A 16,505-nucleotide genomic window follows, 5' to 3' on the forward strand; every position below is an offset into this window, starting at 1 on the left:
CTTCAGCTGAGATTCTTGCAGTTTAGGGGGTTGGACTAGACGACCTTTGGGGTCACTTCCAACTCTATAATTCCATGATTCCATGATTCCCAAATGCTACACTTTTCAGTACAGTGGTACCTCTGGTTGTGAACGAGATCCGTTCCGGAGGCCCGTTTGCAACATGAAAAGTCCGCAACCTGAAGCGCCGTATCTGCACAAGTGCGCAGCATGATTTAGCACTTCTGCGCATGCGCGAGTGGCGAAACCCGGAAGTAACCCTTTCCAGTACTTCCGGGTCGCCACAGGATGCAACCTGAAAAAATGTAACATGAAGCAAACGTAACATGAGGTATGACTGTATTTCAGCTCAGTACAGAATGATACGTATCTGAGATCAAACAGCAACGCTTGGCAGGTGAGTCCCATTTTTCGGAACAAATTCAGTTCACTCCAGCACCCTGTGAGAAAATAGGCACTGTAGCCATTCGGCACGTATGGTTAGAGGGTAAGGATCTCCTTACTACCCACCTAGCAAATGCATTTTTAAACATTTAAGTTGCCCCAAATCTATATATTTTCCTGTGCACCATACAGATCTGCCTTCCAAATACTATAATTTACAGGCTTTCAAACCAGTGCATTGTGTTGGAGATGGGGCCATTGTACAGGAGAAGGTTAATGGGGCCAGAGGCATTGCTGAAACTTCCTTACTAGATGGTGGCAAAGTTGCAGAGCACCTTTTGTTAGGGAGACTGCTAGCTTTAAACAGGGAGTGGGTGCTTTCTAAATGACTAAGAAATCCCTGGAGGCCCTAAAGGGTCTTACGCAGTCTTCTTCCCCTCATCCCAGCTAAGAATGATGTAATCTGTAGACTGCTTCCAGATTCCCACTATTTTGCAGATGGGATTCAATTGCATAATGGCAAATTCAGGTTACACAGCGGATCTGACACTCTTGTGCCTCAAGCCTGCTTCCCTAAAAAAAGGGGGGGGATTTTGCTGTAAGCAAAGAGGAAATGCAATGCAAATATGAGATAGCAATTGATGTGAGGGTGTGTACATAACCTCTTTGCAACCCAATCAAAATGAATTATCAGTCAACAGCAGGCATTATACAACCACCCTGCAAACTTTGTGCAACGAGTCAGGATGAATGTTCAATAAACAGTTCGTTCGGAGGTGACTTCAGTCTGTGATACAGCTGAAAGGGAGGGAAAGGAGACAGGCAGCTGTAGTTTGGGGGAGAAAGAGAGGATCGGGAGATATAGGGTTGTGTCTCGCTCTGGAGATCTGATGTGCAACAATGAAGTCAGCTATCTGTTGGCGAATTAAGCTGCAACTTCACCTTTTGCCTGCATGTAACGCTTGCTAATAAAACATTACAAAACACCATGAGCTTCCAGTGATCTGGGAAAAGAAAACAAACCCACACAAGCACTGCGTCTGGGCAGTCTCCAACTTCTCACCTTGTGGGAAACTGAGGGCAAGCATAATAACAGGCTAGCAGTACGATTTCCATGCAAAGGCAAGAAAGTGGCACTTTCTTTCAGATGGCAGCAGTGGCAGAGCTTAATTTGAGCCAGGATATCACCAGGATGCATATCATTATGTAGTTTATTTCTATGCCACCTGTCTGCCAAAAGGCTTGTATGCCAACCCATGCCTTCTGAAATGCCCTCTTCTTTACAGCTGTTAAGGATGCAAGAGCTTTGCCCTCTTTCACACGTGCCCCACAATTTGCCCTCTTTTTTGCAGTGTAAAGGAGCAGACACAGGGTGTCATCAGTGCATGTGCAGAGAACCTTTCCCTTACCAGTCTGCCAAATGTCAAGGGGTTAGAGATAAATGCTTCCATGGCATGACTGAGGTCGTCACCATTTCCCCACCTAGCAGGTTTCCTGTCCTATGCCTTTAACAACTGCACATCAGGCAGAAATTCAGCAGGTCAAGCCTTTTCCAATTTGGAGGGGCTGCAGGAAGCTAGATTGCACCTGTTGAATTTCTGTCTGCTGCACAGCTTCTTAAAGGCACAGGGCCTGTGGAAACACAAGGTCTGATCTGCAAACAGGTCTAAATCCCGACACCTCTCACTTGAGAAATTGTGAACTGAGTGGGACAGGCTTCCTCAACCTCGGCCCTCCAGATGTTTTGAGACTACAATTCCTATCATCCCTGATCACTGGTCCTGCTAGCTAGGGATCATGGGAGTTGTAGGCCAAAAACATCTGGAGGGCCGAGGCTGAGGAAGCCTGCAGTAGGAGATAGAAATCTGGACAATTTGCATATGGCCCCCTTGGGAGATGAGATAGAAAACCCAAATTGTCCTCACCCAACAATAACACAATGTGTGACATTTTAATGTACAGTCATACCTCGGGTTAAATATGCTTCAGGTTGAGCATTTTCAGGTTACTCTCTGCGGTGACCCGGAAGTAACGGAGCGCATTACTTCCGGGTTTCACCGCTCGCGCATGTGCAGACATTCAAAATGATGTCACACGCATGCGCGGAAGCGGTGAAACATGACCCGCGCATGCACAGACACGCAGTCACATGTTACGTTCAACTCAGGATGCGAACAGGGCTCTGGAACGGATCCCGTTCACATCCACAGGTACCACTGTATTTTTCATCTTTGTTGGAAACCGCCCAGAGTGGCTGGGGAACTCAGCCAGATGGGCAGGGTACAAATAATAAATTATTATTATTATTATTATTATTATTATACTTTAAATAACTCACAATTTGCTGCCTTTTGTGGTGCACAAAATTGGCTGCCTTGGGTACAAAGTCGTTGGAAAGTAAAAGTGCATAGGTTTGCCAGATCCTCACCTGGAGTTCCTTGTTGCCTTTTAAAATACTCCCAGATAGTAGTGTACTTATTCAGCTGCTGCCTTATTCCACAACTGTTCTGCTCACTCCCACCTGCTATATAGGACGAGTTCTGCTCAGTTCTACTCTTGCCCTAGCCAGGTGGGAGGCAGAGGCACAGCAGGTGGTCAAAGCACTGAAGAAGAAGAAGAAGAAGAAGAAGAAGAAGAGGAAGAGGAAGAAGAAGAAGAAGAAGAAGAAGAGGAAGAAGAGGAAGAAGAGGAAGAAGAAGAAGAAGAAGAAGAAGAAGAAGAAGAGGAGGAAGAAGAGGAAGAAGAGGAAGAAGAAGAAGAAGAAGAAGAAGAAGAAGAAGAAGAAGAAGAAGAAGAAGAAGAAGAAGAAGAAGAAGAAGAAGAGTTTGGATTTGATATCCCGCCTTTCACTCCCCTTCAGGAGTCTCAATGCGGCTAACATTCTCCTTTCCCTTCCTCCCCCACAACAAACACTCTGTGGGGTGAGTGGGGCTGAGAGACTTCAGAGAAGTGTGACTGGCCCAAGGTCACCCAGCAGCTGCATGTGGAGGAGCGGAGACGTGAACCCGGTTCCCCAGATTACGAGACTACCGCTCTGAACCACTACACCACACTGGCTCTCACACTGGCAGTAGTTTAGCTCCTGCACCACTACAATCAGACCCTGAACATCAAAGAGTTGCCACACATGCAGAAGACAACAGGATGTCTGGACCTTTAACAGCTGAGCAGAAGAGGGACTCTCAGCAGGTGCAACTTGCATTGTAAGCCACACTCAGTGAAATTTCCTCTTCTGTACAGAACAACTATGGGGAATCCGGTCCTATTTTGCATCTTGGCACCTTATGGACAGAAGAGCACAAGAAGATCCTACTGGATCAGACCCAAGGATCTAGTCCAGCGTCTTATTCTCACAAGGACCAACGTGAGGCCCCAGTGGGGATCCCACAAGCAAGACCTGGGCACTTCAGCAGCCTCTCTCCTCCCTTGCAATTGGTATTCAGTGGTATATTGCCTCCAACTGTGGAGGGAGATGGTAGCCATTGTGGCTATCGGCCTGGATAGCTCAGTTGGCTAGAGTGTGGTGCTGATGATGCCAAGGTTGCAGGTTTGATCCTCAGGGTCCCTTCCAACTCTACAATTCCATGATTTTATCTTACAATACGATAATCTTTATTGTCATTGTCCCATACAGAACAACAAAATTGAAAAAAATCTACATAAGACATTCAAAACCCAACAACCCTGCTATCCCAGCTATCCCAGCCTGGTTAGCCCCCTAAAAACTCTGACACCCCATTTTTAAATACAATATACAGTGGTACCCCGGGTTACATATGCTTCAGGTTACATTTGCTTCAAGTTACAGACTCCGCTAACCCAGAAACAGTACCTCGGGTTGAGAACTTTGCTTCAGGGTGAGAACAGAAATTGTGCTCCAGCGGCGCGGCAGCAGCAGGAGGCCCCATTAGATAAATTGGTGCTTCAGGTTAAGAACAGTTTCAGGTTAAGAACGGACCTCCGGAACGAATTAAGTACTTAACCAGAGGTACCACTGTACTCCCATACAGTCTCCTTACAATGCGTTTAAAACCAAAATCGCATTTGGGTAGAAACTGTTTCTCAGGCGGCTTGTCCGGTCTTTATAACCCTGGACCTTCTTCCAGAAGGCAGAAGCTGAAAGAGAACATTTCCGGGGTGCGCACTATCCTGCGCTATCTCTGCAGCTTTCTTATGGCACCTGGAAGTGTAGATTTGATCCAAGGTGGGAAGAGTCCACCCAATTATTCTCTCCGCAGTCTTTACAACCCTGGACAGTATTGTTTTTTCCCTGACCATGCAGCTCCCAAACCACACACAGAGACCATAAGTTAATACACTCTTAGTAGCCATGTGAAGTCACAATTAGCTGTGCAGCCATCCTTTGCTGCATAAATGTGCATCATTATTTGCAAGATCTGCTTAGAGTGTACTGTTTGGGTTTTGCAGAAATGTAAACTAGGAAGGAAGGAAGGAAGGAAGGAAGGAAGGAAGGAAGGAAGGAAGGGGAGGGAGAGGGTGCGTGTGTGTGTGTGTGTGTGTGTGTGTGTGTGTGTGTATGTGTGTGCAAAGGATAGCATGAAAAAGCAGATAAGGACTGGAAGGGAAAGGTAGCAAGCTGTGCAAAATACTCATTTATTTATTTTGTGGAAGCTCTTCCTACAGCACAGTCCTAGGCAGGTTTACTGATCTCATTGGGCCTCACCCCCTAGGAAGTGTGCACAGGACTGCAGCCTGCAAGCCCCCATTAAGTTTCCAAGCCTTTGACAACCAAGGGCTACAGCTCAAAGCAACCCTTATGAACTCTCACACGGCTCTCTCATGTATGTGGACAGGGGGTGCTTGTTCACACCATGAAATGCATGTCTGGGGGAAACAATTCAGAAGTGCTTGATCTGTGCAACTGCACGCAGATTGACCAACCCGTCAGGGCTGCTGCCACAAGACGCTTTGGCATCCCAGGGGACCTCTGTAGTTGCTTCGAATGGCCCATGGCGGATTCTTGCTCATGGCCCATTTGTTCCAGCTGGGCCCGCAAAGTTTCAAGAGCTCTTGAACTGGATAGAGACTCCCGTACAGCTGTAACCTGGATCTGCTCTCCTTTTTTGTATTATTTCAAGGTACGCTCTGCTTCCTAGCAGTGCCCTTACAAGATAGGTGTCATTCTAAAATGATACATATGCAATCTAAACTCGCGGTCACAATCAAAAAGGTCAATACATACAACCCACAAAATGTCAGAGCAAAAGCACTAATCCGAATCCAGAGTCAATACTGCCACATAACAGCTATTCTGCATTTGTAAAAAACTGGATCTTTTAGTGGGGCAGCACCTATACTCTGGAACTCCCTGCCTATTGACATAACGCAGGCACCTTCACTGTTTAATAAGATATCCAAAATTATAGCTCTCTGCTTTATTTTATGTTGGCAAGAAAGCTCCCCCTGGGGAAATTTTCTCCCCCCATCTATTTAAATTTGGAGTGGCAATGAAGGGACCATGGTGTGTCTAGTTCTGGCGGGGCCTCCCCTCTTTAGCCCTGCTCACACACAGCAATTAGGCTTAGCTCCCATTCATGCAAGTGTGAGCTTCCCCCCTCCAGCCTAATTGCTGCAGGAGCGTGCAGTTTGGGGGCTGGTGACACCTAGAGAAGGATAATGCTCCTTGCATGCTGCCCTTTCCCCTTCAAATCACCCTTGCACAGCAATTTGGCTTACAAAGAAAGCTCCTATTCCTCTAAATGGGACCCTGTTTCTAATTCAAATTGCTCTGTGTGGGGGGGGGGGGGCTTCTGTAACATTAACCTATTCCCACCCCTTGGCCAACCCCAGTGTGAGATCTAATTCCAGCTAGGATGACAATGTTTGCTTCCCTTGCAGAAGTTGGATTGCAAACTTTCTAGTTCCCTGAGCAACTGAGTATTGGCGGCGGGGTGTGTGTGTACTGGGGATACGTGATAGGTGAAAAGCACCTGAAAACCTGTGCAAAAATTGTCCCCCAACATCCGACTATGCCTGGAGGATCTTTGTTTCCCTCTTGACAGTTCTACAATGTACATGATGAGAACAGGGCTTTGACCTCTTGTAACAAGGCACAAGGGATCTCCCCACCTTGGAAATCTTATCAGCCCCAGACAGATGCTGACGGGCTCATCATGTTAAGGTTGTTAATTATATCTTCACAAGCACATCACATTGGTGCGACAGAGGCTTCTGAACGCAAGGCAAGGCAGGCAGACCACCTCCTTTCATGAAAGGCACTTTCCTGTAGGAATTTCCATGCAGCTTCTATGAGGATCATTGCATGTGACAATGGCTCAACATCACTTTTTGTTCCAAGGCGGTACCATGGACAGAAAACCTGCCTGTTCAGTGATCAGTCTGCACAGAAGGTCCCACGTGAACCAAGCTATATAGGAACATAGGGAACTGCCTTGAAGTGAGTCAGCCCATCTAGCTCAGTGTCGTCTTTACCCAGTGTAAAGGGGCAACGGCCCCCTTGTTCACCTACCCTATAAAAAGCATTATTCAGAACATCAGTTTTCACGATCCGTTAAGGAAAATAACAACGCAATAATATTCAAAAGCGTGACAATTAATTGCACATTTATTCAAAACCCAATTGAAACTAGTTTAGCTAATTCAAAGTAATTTATGAACTTGATCCAGTGATACCAGCTTCTCAAACTCTGATAGTCCTTTGCACCTCCAGAACCCCTCAGCGGCTCCTTTCTCTCTTAGCGCCCCACTAGGTAATTCCACTTCCCACCAGGGGGCAACACTGGCCACTTTGGGAACCACTGGTCTACAATGACTGCACGGAGGAATTGTGCAAGGCGTGACTTGGCCCAGGGAGGCTCAACATTAGCCTCTAAGAAAATTCATTTCAGAATTGCAGGCTCCTCACAAATGCAGCCTCTCAGCAACCAGGTAAACCCACAAGCACTATAGCTGGTTTTGCGTGGAAACAGATTCTGCGATTTTTTTGAAGAAGGAAAAATGTTTTGGTGCAAAATTATGCTCAGGGGCAAGATGCCAGGCCTTGTACACAGGTGCACACAGGTACACACGCACACATGCAATTGCAGAGATGAAATTGGGGAGAGTTTGAGCAAAGCCACCTCCTACGAAGTCAAAGCATGAGTCCATCTAGCCAAGCACAGTACATGCTAGCAGGCAACAGCCTTGCAAGCCAAAGTTCCTATGATCAGATGCCAGATATTGAACCCGGGACCTCTGGTGTGCAAGGGATGCCTTTCGTCACAGAACTGTGGCACCAGCCCTAATATCTGCTGCGCACAACAGGCGCCGTCTCCAGAACCGTGCTATAAAGGAGCTTATGAGGTGCAAGGGGAGGGGGAGGGGGTCGGGAGGAAGCCCAGGCTCCCATTCTCCTCTTCCCGGGCACAGTTCATCTAGCAATAATTCATCACTTCTTAGAAACAACTGTCTACTTCCTGCACCAAATCCAGCCTTGCTAATGGGTTTAGCAAACCGCATTTAACTGGTCAGTGGAGCAAGTGCCACAAATCCCAAGATTAGGAAGAGACTGATACACAGCTCAAGAGCATCAGTGGCCAGGAGGGCCTCTCTGAGAGGGACAGCTTTAATTGGCTTAATGCCCTGCCTGGTGGAGCAGATCAGGGAGGGGAGAGGGCCAGGCTGAAGAATAGAAATGGGGAACTTCTGTACCAATTCCCATGCCTGTTTATAATCCAGCAGTTCAGCGGGTTTATTTGTAGAGATGTGTATAGATGCTAGGAGAGGATATATTTATTTGATATTACCCTTCCTTCCTCACCCTGAGTTCAGCTGAGTCTCATCCCTTTGCAGTTTAAAAGGAAAGCTTTGATAGGCTAATTTTAGCCTTTTAGTTTAAGTAATCCAGGATGCAATAAAGCAGAAGGGATTCTCCTGGTATCCCCCCCCCTTTAAAACAATAATCACACAGACAGGTAAAAATAACATTTACTCTCTCAAAATACTTGTTGAAGAGTAACAGAGAACAGCAGCTTTGTTCAGGCAGGCTTAAAATGGTAACCCAGTTACAAAGACATACTTTAGTCTAGCTTAAGATGGTGTCTGAGCACATGCAGATTGCTGGAATGGGGTCAAAGAGCAAAGAGGAAGCAGCCTGGCCAGGTGAGGAGATTACAGTATATGTATGGCTATGCCTTCCCCCTAACAGGGCACAGTGAGAGTCTCTCAGAAATTTACAGGTCCCTGAGCTTCAGCTCCTATCATGTGCCTATCTAGCAAGCATGCATTCTTGCTTTGACTGCATTGTAAATATGCCACATAATCAACCCAAGTGGCTTAAAACCAATTCATGCCTGGGCTGAGTGTCACCCACACAAACAATACATTGCCCTGGGCCTGGGCAATCCAAGAGAAGCTGAATTATGCAACCTGCAAATAGTGAGTAGATTTGTCCAGTTTGTTTTCTTTGGCCTGATTCAAACCAGCTTTGATAGTTTGTAGGAAAGGCCAAGGGCTGTAGAAAGGCACTGAAGCTTTGCCCCTGGCAAACGGGAGTCTCATCCAGCCACTCCTTTGGCTTTTGAGGTTTCGGTGGGCATTGCGCGCCCACTTTCTAGCATAGCTCTGCGGCCACTAAGATATTTTGGACATACAGTGGAGATAGGAAGCTGAATCCAGTGTCCAATATCACATGCTGTGCCCTGCAGATGGTCAGGGTACACACCGTTCTGTTTATTTTCTGACCAGCGCTCCCATGCCAAAGCAGTGGTCTGAGTCTGGTGGATCCTGCACCAGGGCACACACAGGACCAGCCCAAGGCGTTTTGTTGCTTGAAGCAAAGGACCAGATTCCTCCCACTCGCTATTCCATGTATGGAAGCCAACTGGGCTGCCATTGATACTTTGGAGGGGGGTCGTATCCTGCACCACAGGTGTGGCAGTAAAACAGATTAGGGGGGCCAGGCCAGGCTGTGTGAAGTAGCTGGGACTAAGGGCACCAACACGATTTTCTGAAGCCAGTACATTGTATGCAGACTGAACCCACTAAGTCACAAGAGAGAAGAAATTCAGGAGATTTCAGCCCCTGGGTGTTTCCCTTCCCTTCTCCAGCCCCCTCCCAATAAATACCTGGTACTCTGTGCTGAAACCACTTGTAGCAACCTTCATTGCAACTCACTCAAATGCATCACAAATGCTTTGGGGTCTCAGGGTTAAGACCTGCAGCTCAAGTCAAGGCCCAGCTACATCTCCATGCCCAAACTGAATCATCATGCTCCCCTCCCCCCAGTAATTTTCTTCAGCTAGCAATCAGCAATTTCCTCCATTCATAACCGACAAGCTGTACTTCATGAATCTGCAACAACTTGAGCCCGTCCTTAGAGCAGCTGAATAATGGTGGGGGGGTGGGGGTGGGGCTCCTCAACGTCCAAGCAGCACAGAGCAAAACCACAAAAAGCTTTCAATGGTGAGCTGCACAAAAGGAAATCTGCCAGAGCCTTTTGCAAGCTCCACACGTGGCAATCCCCAGTGTCAGGGAAAATTCAGACTGGCGCGATGTTGCAAACCGATGAAATCCACTGAGGCTGCATTTCTCCATGAAGAGCACATTCTGCCGCTTTCCCTTGTCAATTCCCCGTGTCAACAGCTGCGATGAGAATGGGCTGGAATCATGAATGGGAGGGGACGTGGCTCGCCTTCTTTTGAATGGGGAGAGGAGCGGCCAAGGAGGCAGAGCTCTGTACCGTATGAAGGATGTGCGCTCTGCGTTCCTCCCTTCTCCTGAGTAAGGCCACGGGCAGCAGGAGCGGGGAAAACACCCACCGCATGGCATCCCTGGGAGCCAGACGAGACCTCACCTTACACTGGAGCGTAAGGGCGAGAACTCCCTTCTGCAGCTCCAATTTGCAGCGATCGATGAATAGCTAAGCAGGCTCTTTCAGAAATTCACCATTGTCTCCAGCCCAGCTCCAACTTCCCTTGCAGGAAGATCCATTACAGACCGGTTGTGCCGTGTGGAGGGAGGGAGCTGTGAGGCTCAGGAAAAGGAGAGCTGTCTGGAGTGGGCGGGAGGGTGGGGGGAGCGAAAGGTCAGCTCAATAGTCTGGCCTGAGGAAATAGACCTGCCAGGAAATGATCATCTAAGAGCCCTGGAGTGGAGGTGGTTGCTGGAGAGGCATTCAGCGCACCTACTCCATCTGCGCTCTCACTCTCAAGCCGGCTCCCAGGGGCCTACTTGGCTCCTCCCCGGTCTCAGATCCTTTGAAGGTGGTCTCGGGGAGTGGGGCTGTGGATAAAACGCAGGGAAGAAGAGGAGGGCGGGACGGGGAGGGGGTGAAGAGGAGAGCTCTGGCTGGAAAACACGCGCACAGCTTCTGCCCTCGTCTCCAACTGGAGAGGGCCTTTCATTTCAATGGAATCACAGGCACTGTGACAAACCAGGCAGCGGTTGTCTGAGAGCAGCTCCCATGTAGCAATGATCTGCTAGTCTCAGATGTTGAGGGGGAGGGGCGGGTTAGGCATGCCACTCCCCCCCCCCACCACCAGTGCCAGCAAAAGGAAGCAAACAACGTCTCGGATCAGCCTTCCTCAGCCTGGTGCCCTCCAAACGTCCAGGGCTGCAGCCGACGGGGTTGGGGACCATGTTATGAACAGGACAGCTCAGCACACTCTGGTGGATTCTTAGAAAGTCGGAGGCGTGGAGTAAAGGAGGAGGCAGCGCTTCTCGGGTTTCTCTGGGGAGCAGAATGGGACGGTGGACGCTGCATTGGTCCCCTCCCTCTCTCTGCCATGCCTGCCTAACAGGGCTGTCATTGACGGTGAAGTATGACTGGGATGCACCCTCTAACCTTCTCCTCACCCCCTCCCGCGCGTGTCTCCTGGGGTGAAGAATCTAATTTTATTTCTGACACCTTCTCCCCTTGAAAGAACCCGTGATTGCCTTGCCCTCTAACCTTTCATTTCATGGGTCCCGTTCCCTCTGGTCAATGAGATGCACGGATACAGTTTAACAGCAGAGACACCCAGTTATGTCATGGCAATCCTTCTCTCTCCTCTCCTTCTCTCTCCCCTCCCCCCCCCCCACCACACATTGCAGTACCTTAGATAAATCATATTTAGTACAGCACTTAAAACATCTCCACACAGAGCACCAAATCAGAGTGACTCCACTGTCGCCTTCCTTTCCCCATTGGTGAGAATTCGTTTAACAAAATCGATGCTGCTCTCCGGTACCAAGCCAAGGCTTGGCCCTGAAGAGAAAGAGGGTGCCAAGTCCCCTTTAAGCATCCTTGAAGCTGGTCTTGGAAGTGGGATTTGTCCCTCAGACACATAATAGGGACCAGCCAGGTGCTGCTAACCTCCCCGCCCCTGCTCGGAGCCAGATGGTTCAGCAAATGCCTCAGATTTGTTGCCTTGCAGGGCTAAAGGGCTGATAAGTCTCTCTATGTCCAGGAGCCCTTAAAGCCTCAGGCTACAAATTAGAGCTGGGAGGCCTGGCAGAATAAAGTGAATTATGCATTAGATTTCTAGCCCACCTTTTAGGGACTGTAGCTTAAAGAAAGCACAGGCTCATTTCCTACTACCTGGTTTGAACAAGAGAATGGGCAGACGGAGCACCGAGGTTCCCTGGCCTGAATCAGGCCCTTTGGGGGAGAAGGGAAGGAGGTGGGGGTGCTGCTGGGCAGGGCAAGGGAAAAGAGGCAGGGAGGCGGCGGCCGGCTTGCCCAGGAACTGCCGGCGTGCCAGAGGGCTGCATGGCTGCTCTCTTTCCCTCCTGCCATGGGGACGGTTCCCCCCTCCCTCTGGCTCGGAGCCCCCGCCCCCCTCCAGGCCGGCCGAGTCTCCTCTGCTCCCCGAGGTTCACGAGGCGCGGTCCCCCACCACCCTAAAACTTCCCCTGATGGGGAGCAGCGCCCGGGGGAATAAGCCGGAGGGCTTCCCATCCCAGCCCGATCTGCCTCCGCCTCCCGCCCCGCTCCCCCGGTGCGCACATGGAGGGAGCCCACCGCTCGGCCTGCCTTTTGTGCTCGCAGCCCCCTCCTCCAGCCCCTCGCAGCCCCCCGGGCTCGCCTTGCTCACCTCCAGACCTGGCCGAGTTGCAGGAGGTGGATGAGGGACTGGAGGATCCAGACGCAGAGGCGGCAGCAGCCACCGCCGGAGGAAGCCCGCGGAGAAGGAGGCGGCGGCGGCGGGGGCTGGAGGCCGGCTCGGGCGCTGTCCTTGGTGCTGGCGCTGTCCTTGGTGCTGAAGGCGGCGGCGGGCGGCCCCGGCGAGGCTCGGCTGGGCGCGGAGAAGTCGTAGACGAACCACCTGAAGCTGAGCAGCTGCACGACCAGCGAGGGCAGCAGCACGAAGAGCAGCGTGAGCCCGAAGAAGGAGTACTCGCCGCGCAGGTAGTAGTGCGCGGCCAGCCACAGGTCGCTGGCGCCGTCCGAGAAGAAGACGAGCAGGGCGCCCAGCACCCAGCAGCAGTCCAGCAGGCTGTACTCGCGGCCCGGCAGCAGCAGCGACGACGGGGCGGCGGCGGCGGCCGAGCCCGAGGCGGCGGGGCTGCCCGGGTTGGGCAGCGGAGGGGGCGGCGGCCCTCCTCGACGGGACCCCCGGGCCAAGCTCGAGCTGCAGCTCCCGCCGCCGCCGCCGCCGCTGCCTCCGCCGCCGCCGCTCCCTCCACCGCCACCGCCGCCGCCGCCGGATCCCTCCCGGCGCACGAGCGACGACGAGGCGGAGGCGGCGGCGGCGGCGCCTGCCGCTCCTCCATCCGACTTCGCGGCCATGTTGGAGGAGAGGCGGAGGGAGAAAGGAGGGAGAGACGGAGACTTCCGGATGGAGGGAGAGAGGGATGGAGAGAGAGAGAGAGAGAGAGAGGGAGGGAGGAAAGAGGGAGGAGAGTGGCCAGATTGGGGTGGGGGGAGGAAGGGGAGGAGGTGATGGAGGAGAGAAGGTGGGGGAGGGAAGGAGGGAGGGAAGAAGGCAGGCAGCGCCCTCCTTCTCCCTCCTCTCTCGATCACCTCCCTAGATCAGGAGAAGGGGGCGTCTGGAGGAGCACGAGAGCCGCCTCCCTCCGCCCCCCATTCATTCCTCTAACGGCTCATTCACGCGCTCCCTCCGGAGCTGCTTCGGGCGGCGCCCTCTCCACCCTCTCCCTCGCCGCCTTCCAGGGGTCCCAGACCGGCCCCTGCTCTCCCTCCTCTTCCCCACCGCCGGCCTGCCACGCCTCCCTGCTCCCCTCGCCTAATCCTGCCGGAGACTCCCTGCTCCCCTCTTCAAAGGTGGGAGGCAACGGGCCACGGCTCTCCCCCCCCCCACCGCCCCAATCTAGAGCATGCATGATGTTGGAAGAATGCAGCCCCTCCCACCTCATGCCGGTTCGGAGACTCTTCTATCATTTTTTTGGGGGGGGGTCTATCTCCCCGTGCAGGTGTGGAGGGTGGGGGGCTTGACAAAGGCTAAGAGTCTCCTGGGTGGGGCTCCTGCCGCTGCCTTGACCGTTCAGTTCAGATTGCTGTAGCCCTGGCCACACATGTGCTCGGTGCTGTGCAAATCACACCAGTTTTTCCTCGGAGGTAAGAAGGTTACTGGGGATTTAGCCATTTAAACTGGGGAGCCAGCAGGATGTCTGGAGTCATCACCGCCAACCCCAATGATTGCGCCGTTCCACATACAGGGAGGGTAGGTAGGTAAGTAGGTAGGTTCTTGCCAATGTTACAGAGAATGCTTGGCGTTGGGAGATTGGACTTCCTCCAGTCTAGGGTTCCTGTGACTTGCACGATGCTCTTTCTGAGGAGACCTCCCTTTCCTGGCTACTGTCAGGTACTTTTGTTGATTGGTGACTACCGATCTTCTCAAGCCACTTTCACCCTGCCTCCATGTTGCCTTAAAAGAGAATTGGACCCGTCCAGGGATGATAGGGCTATCGTTGACAACAGTTCATGATGGCTGTGCTCTAAGGCTACTGAGTGCCTAACCGCAGGGGAGAATGCTCTGGTGCTCCAGTCCTGCTTGTGGGTTTTCCAAAAGAGACATCTAGTTGGCCACTGTGAGATCAGGATACTGGTGTAGATGGGCCATTGACTTGATCCCGCAGAGCTTCTCTTAGGTTCTTATGCTTGAATCCCATCCCTCCCAATCCCCCAGTGTTTCAGCTGCCTAGCTAGTGTGAAAGGTCTTTAAACATTTGTGGGAACATTTCATGCCCCTTCTTTTTCAAGCGACAGATACATAAATGTCCTTTGAAAAAAAATAATACTAGCAATTAGACTGCCTTGCCTTATGTGCCCACCAAATGCCAGATTTCAAACTCATACATATGCGCCTTACAGGGTGTTCTCTGTACAGAAATAAATCCCATTGTATTCAATAGAATTTACTCCCAGGTTAAATGTGCATGGGATTGCAGCCTTAATAATTCTGGCACACCAAGGAGACAGATGATCAGTCCTCCCAGTGTCTTAATAAAGATGATGTGTTTTAAAACACACACAAGATGCATTTTCAGCCTTTGTTATGCTGCCGTTTAGTAACCCACTCGGAGCCTTAGGAGAGTGCAGAGCAAGAAATCAAATAAAAGGAGAACAGAATATTGCCTTCTTTTACTTTCCTCCTCTGCCTTTGTTTTCATCTTTGTCATCATTGCAGGCCTGTGTGACCCCCTAACCCAAATGGGCCTCCCTCGTCATGTCACTTCTGCTTCTCAGGGACCGTGAAGTGAAGGTTTCAAAGGGGATTCTCCGGGGGGTTTGCAGAAATGATGGGAAAATAATTTCCCAGTAATCTTTAGTCCTCTCCAGAGGCTGCCCAGATCCCCTGAGCCGAAACTGAAAGGATGCAGTAGGCAATAGGTTCTACAAGTTTCCTGCAGGATGTAAAAGAAATTAAGCGTAAGCAGGGAGAAAAAGACGCTTTTTCTCTGCTAACCAGAGGAAGAAAACCTAGCAAAAGGGCAAGCCTTGAAGCCTCCGAACAGGAGAGATAAGGGCTAAAGGGAAGCAGCTTGAATGAGATTGGGCATTTGATTAACTGTCTGTCATTCTCGCTCTCAAGCAAAAACTGGATCTGCAGGATGTCGTGTCTTCTTCAGCAGGATGGGAGAGCGGGCTGTGGAATGGCACCAGCAACTCGCGGTTTCGAGATTGTGTCACAGCTGCAGCGCATGAATGGCGCCGCAGGTGTTGTGAATGCTCACAAATATTTGGCCTGGATCAGCACATTGCTAAGGCCAAGGAAAAGAGGCTCTTCTAGCTTAACCAGGTGTTCTAGGGCCCTGGGCAATTCTCAGGACACCATCCTTGATGGGGTGGGGTTCTTCTACACAAGGAAGGTCAGAAGCTGCCTAATAGCGAGTCAGATCATCGGTCCGTCTGCTACAGTACTGTCTACACAGACTGGCAGAGGCTTTCTGGAGTCTGTCCCAGCTGTACCTGGAGATGCCTTCAGGGACTGAACCTGGGACATTCTGCATGCTATGGCCCTTCAAGCCCCACTGAAAGGAACAGGTGTTGCGCAAGAGCATGGACTGTGCCCATCGTGGTTAATTAGCCCCTGACAGCCATGGGGCATCGCTTGTCAAGGACCCTTTCCACCCAGCTAGCCTTTGTGTTGCGCTTACAGCAGAGCAAGTCAACAGAGCAGGGAGGACGTGTTTTTCAACCTCACCCTCAATTCTGTATATTTCGAAAAGCGGACATATAGCTAAACTATGTCCACTCACTTCCACAAGAGGCAGAAGCAGCCACAGACCGAGATGGCTTGAAATTAGACAAATTCATACTTGGGAGGGCTGCTGATGGCTTTTAGCCATGATGGCTAGGACCTGCCTGCAGAACTGGAAGCAGCGATGCTTCTGAATACCTGTTGGAAACCACAGGAGGGGAGAGCTGCTCTTGCACTCAGATCCTGCTTGTGGGCTTTGCACAGGGATCTGGTGGACGAGATGAGCTGCTGGCCTGATCCAGCACCCTCATTGCATTTTCTTATATTATTACATGAGACTACAGAGTAATGCAGCGCTGAGCATGGTTAAAACCCTTGAAGGGATGGGTGGGGAAGTAGGAGGGCTTGAGTTTCCCACTGGGCATTGCAGGTGCTTCACATCGGGTCAGACTATTGGTCCAGCCAGGCCACTACTATCTGCTGTCACTGGTGGTGGCTATGCACCCTACCTGCTGC

At 50.9% G+C, this 16,505-nt stretch overlaps 1 protein-coding gene across 1 annotated transcript in view; it reads right to left on the minus strand.

Moving 5' to 3' along the window:
* Positions 1-12,510, minus strand: part of XKR7 (XK related 7) — a 50,917-nt gene extending 38,407 nt beyond the window's left edge. Inside the window, exon 1 of the mRNA XM_083744629.1 lies at positions 12,420-12,510. The gene's annotated coding sequence lies outside the window, so the exon portion shown is untranslated. The remainder of the gene's footprint in view (positions 1-12,419) is intronic.
* Positions 12,511-16,505: the final 3,995 nt, after the last annotated feature.

Source organism: Podarcis gaigeae, assembly GCF_964106915.1.
Source record: "Podarcis gaigeae genome assembly, chromosome: 6".
Lineage (NCBI taxonomy): Eukaryota > Metazoa > Chordata > Lepidosauria > Squamata > Lacertidae > Podarcis > Podarcis gaigeae.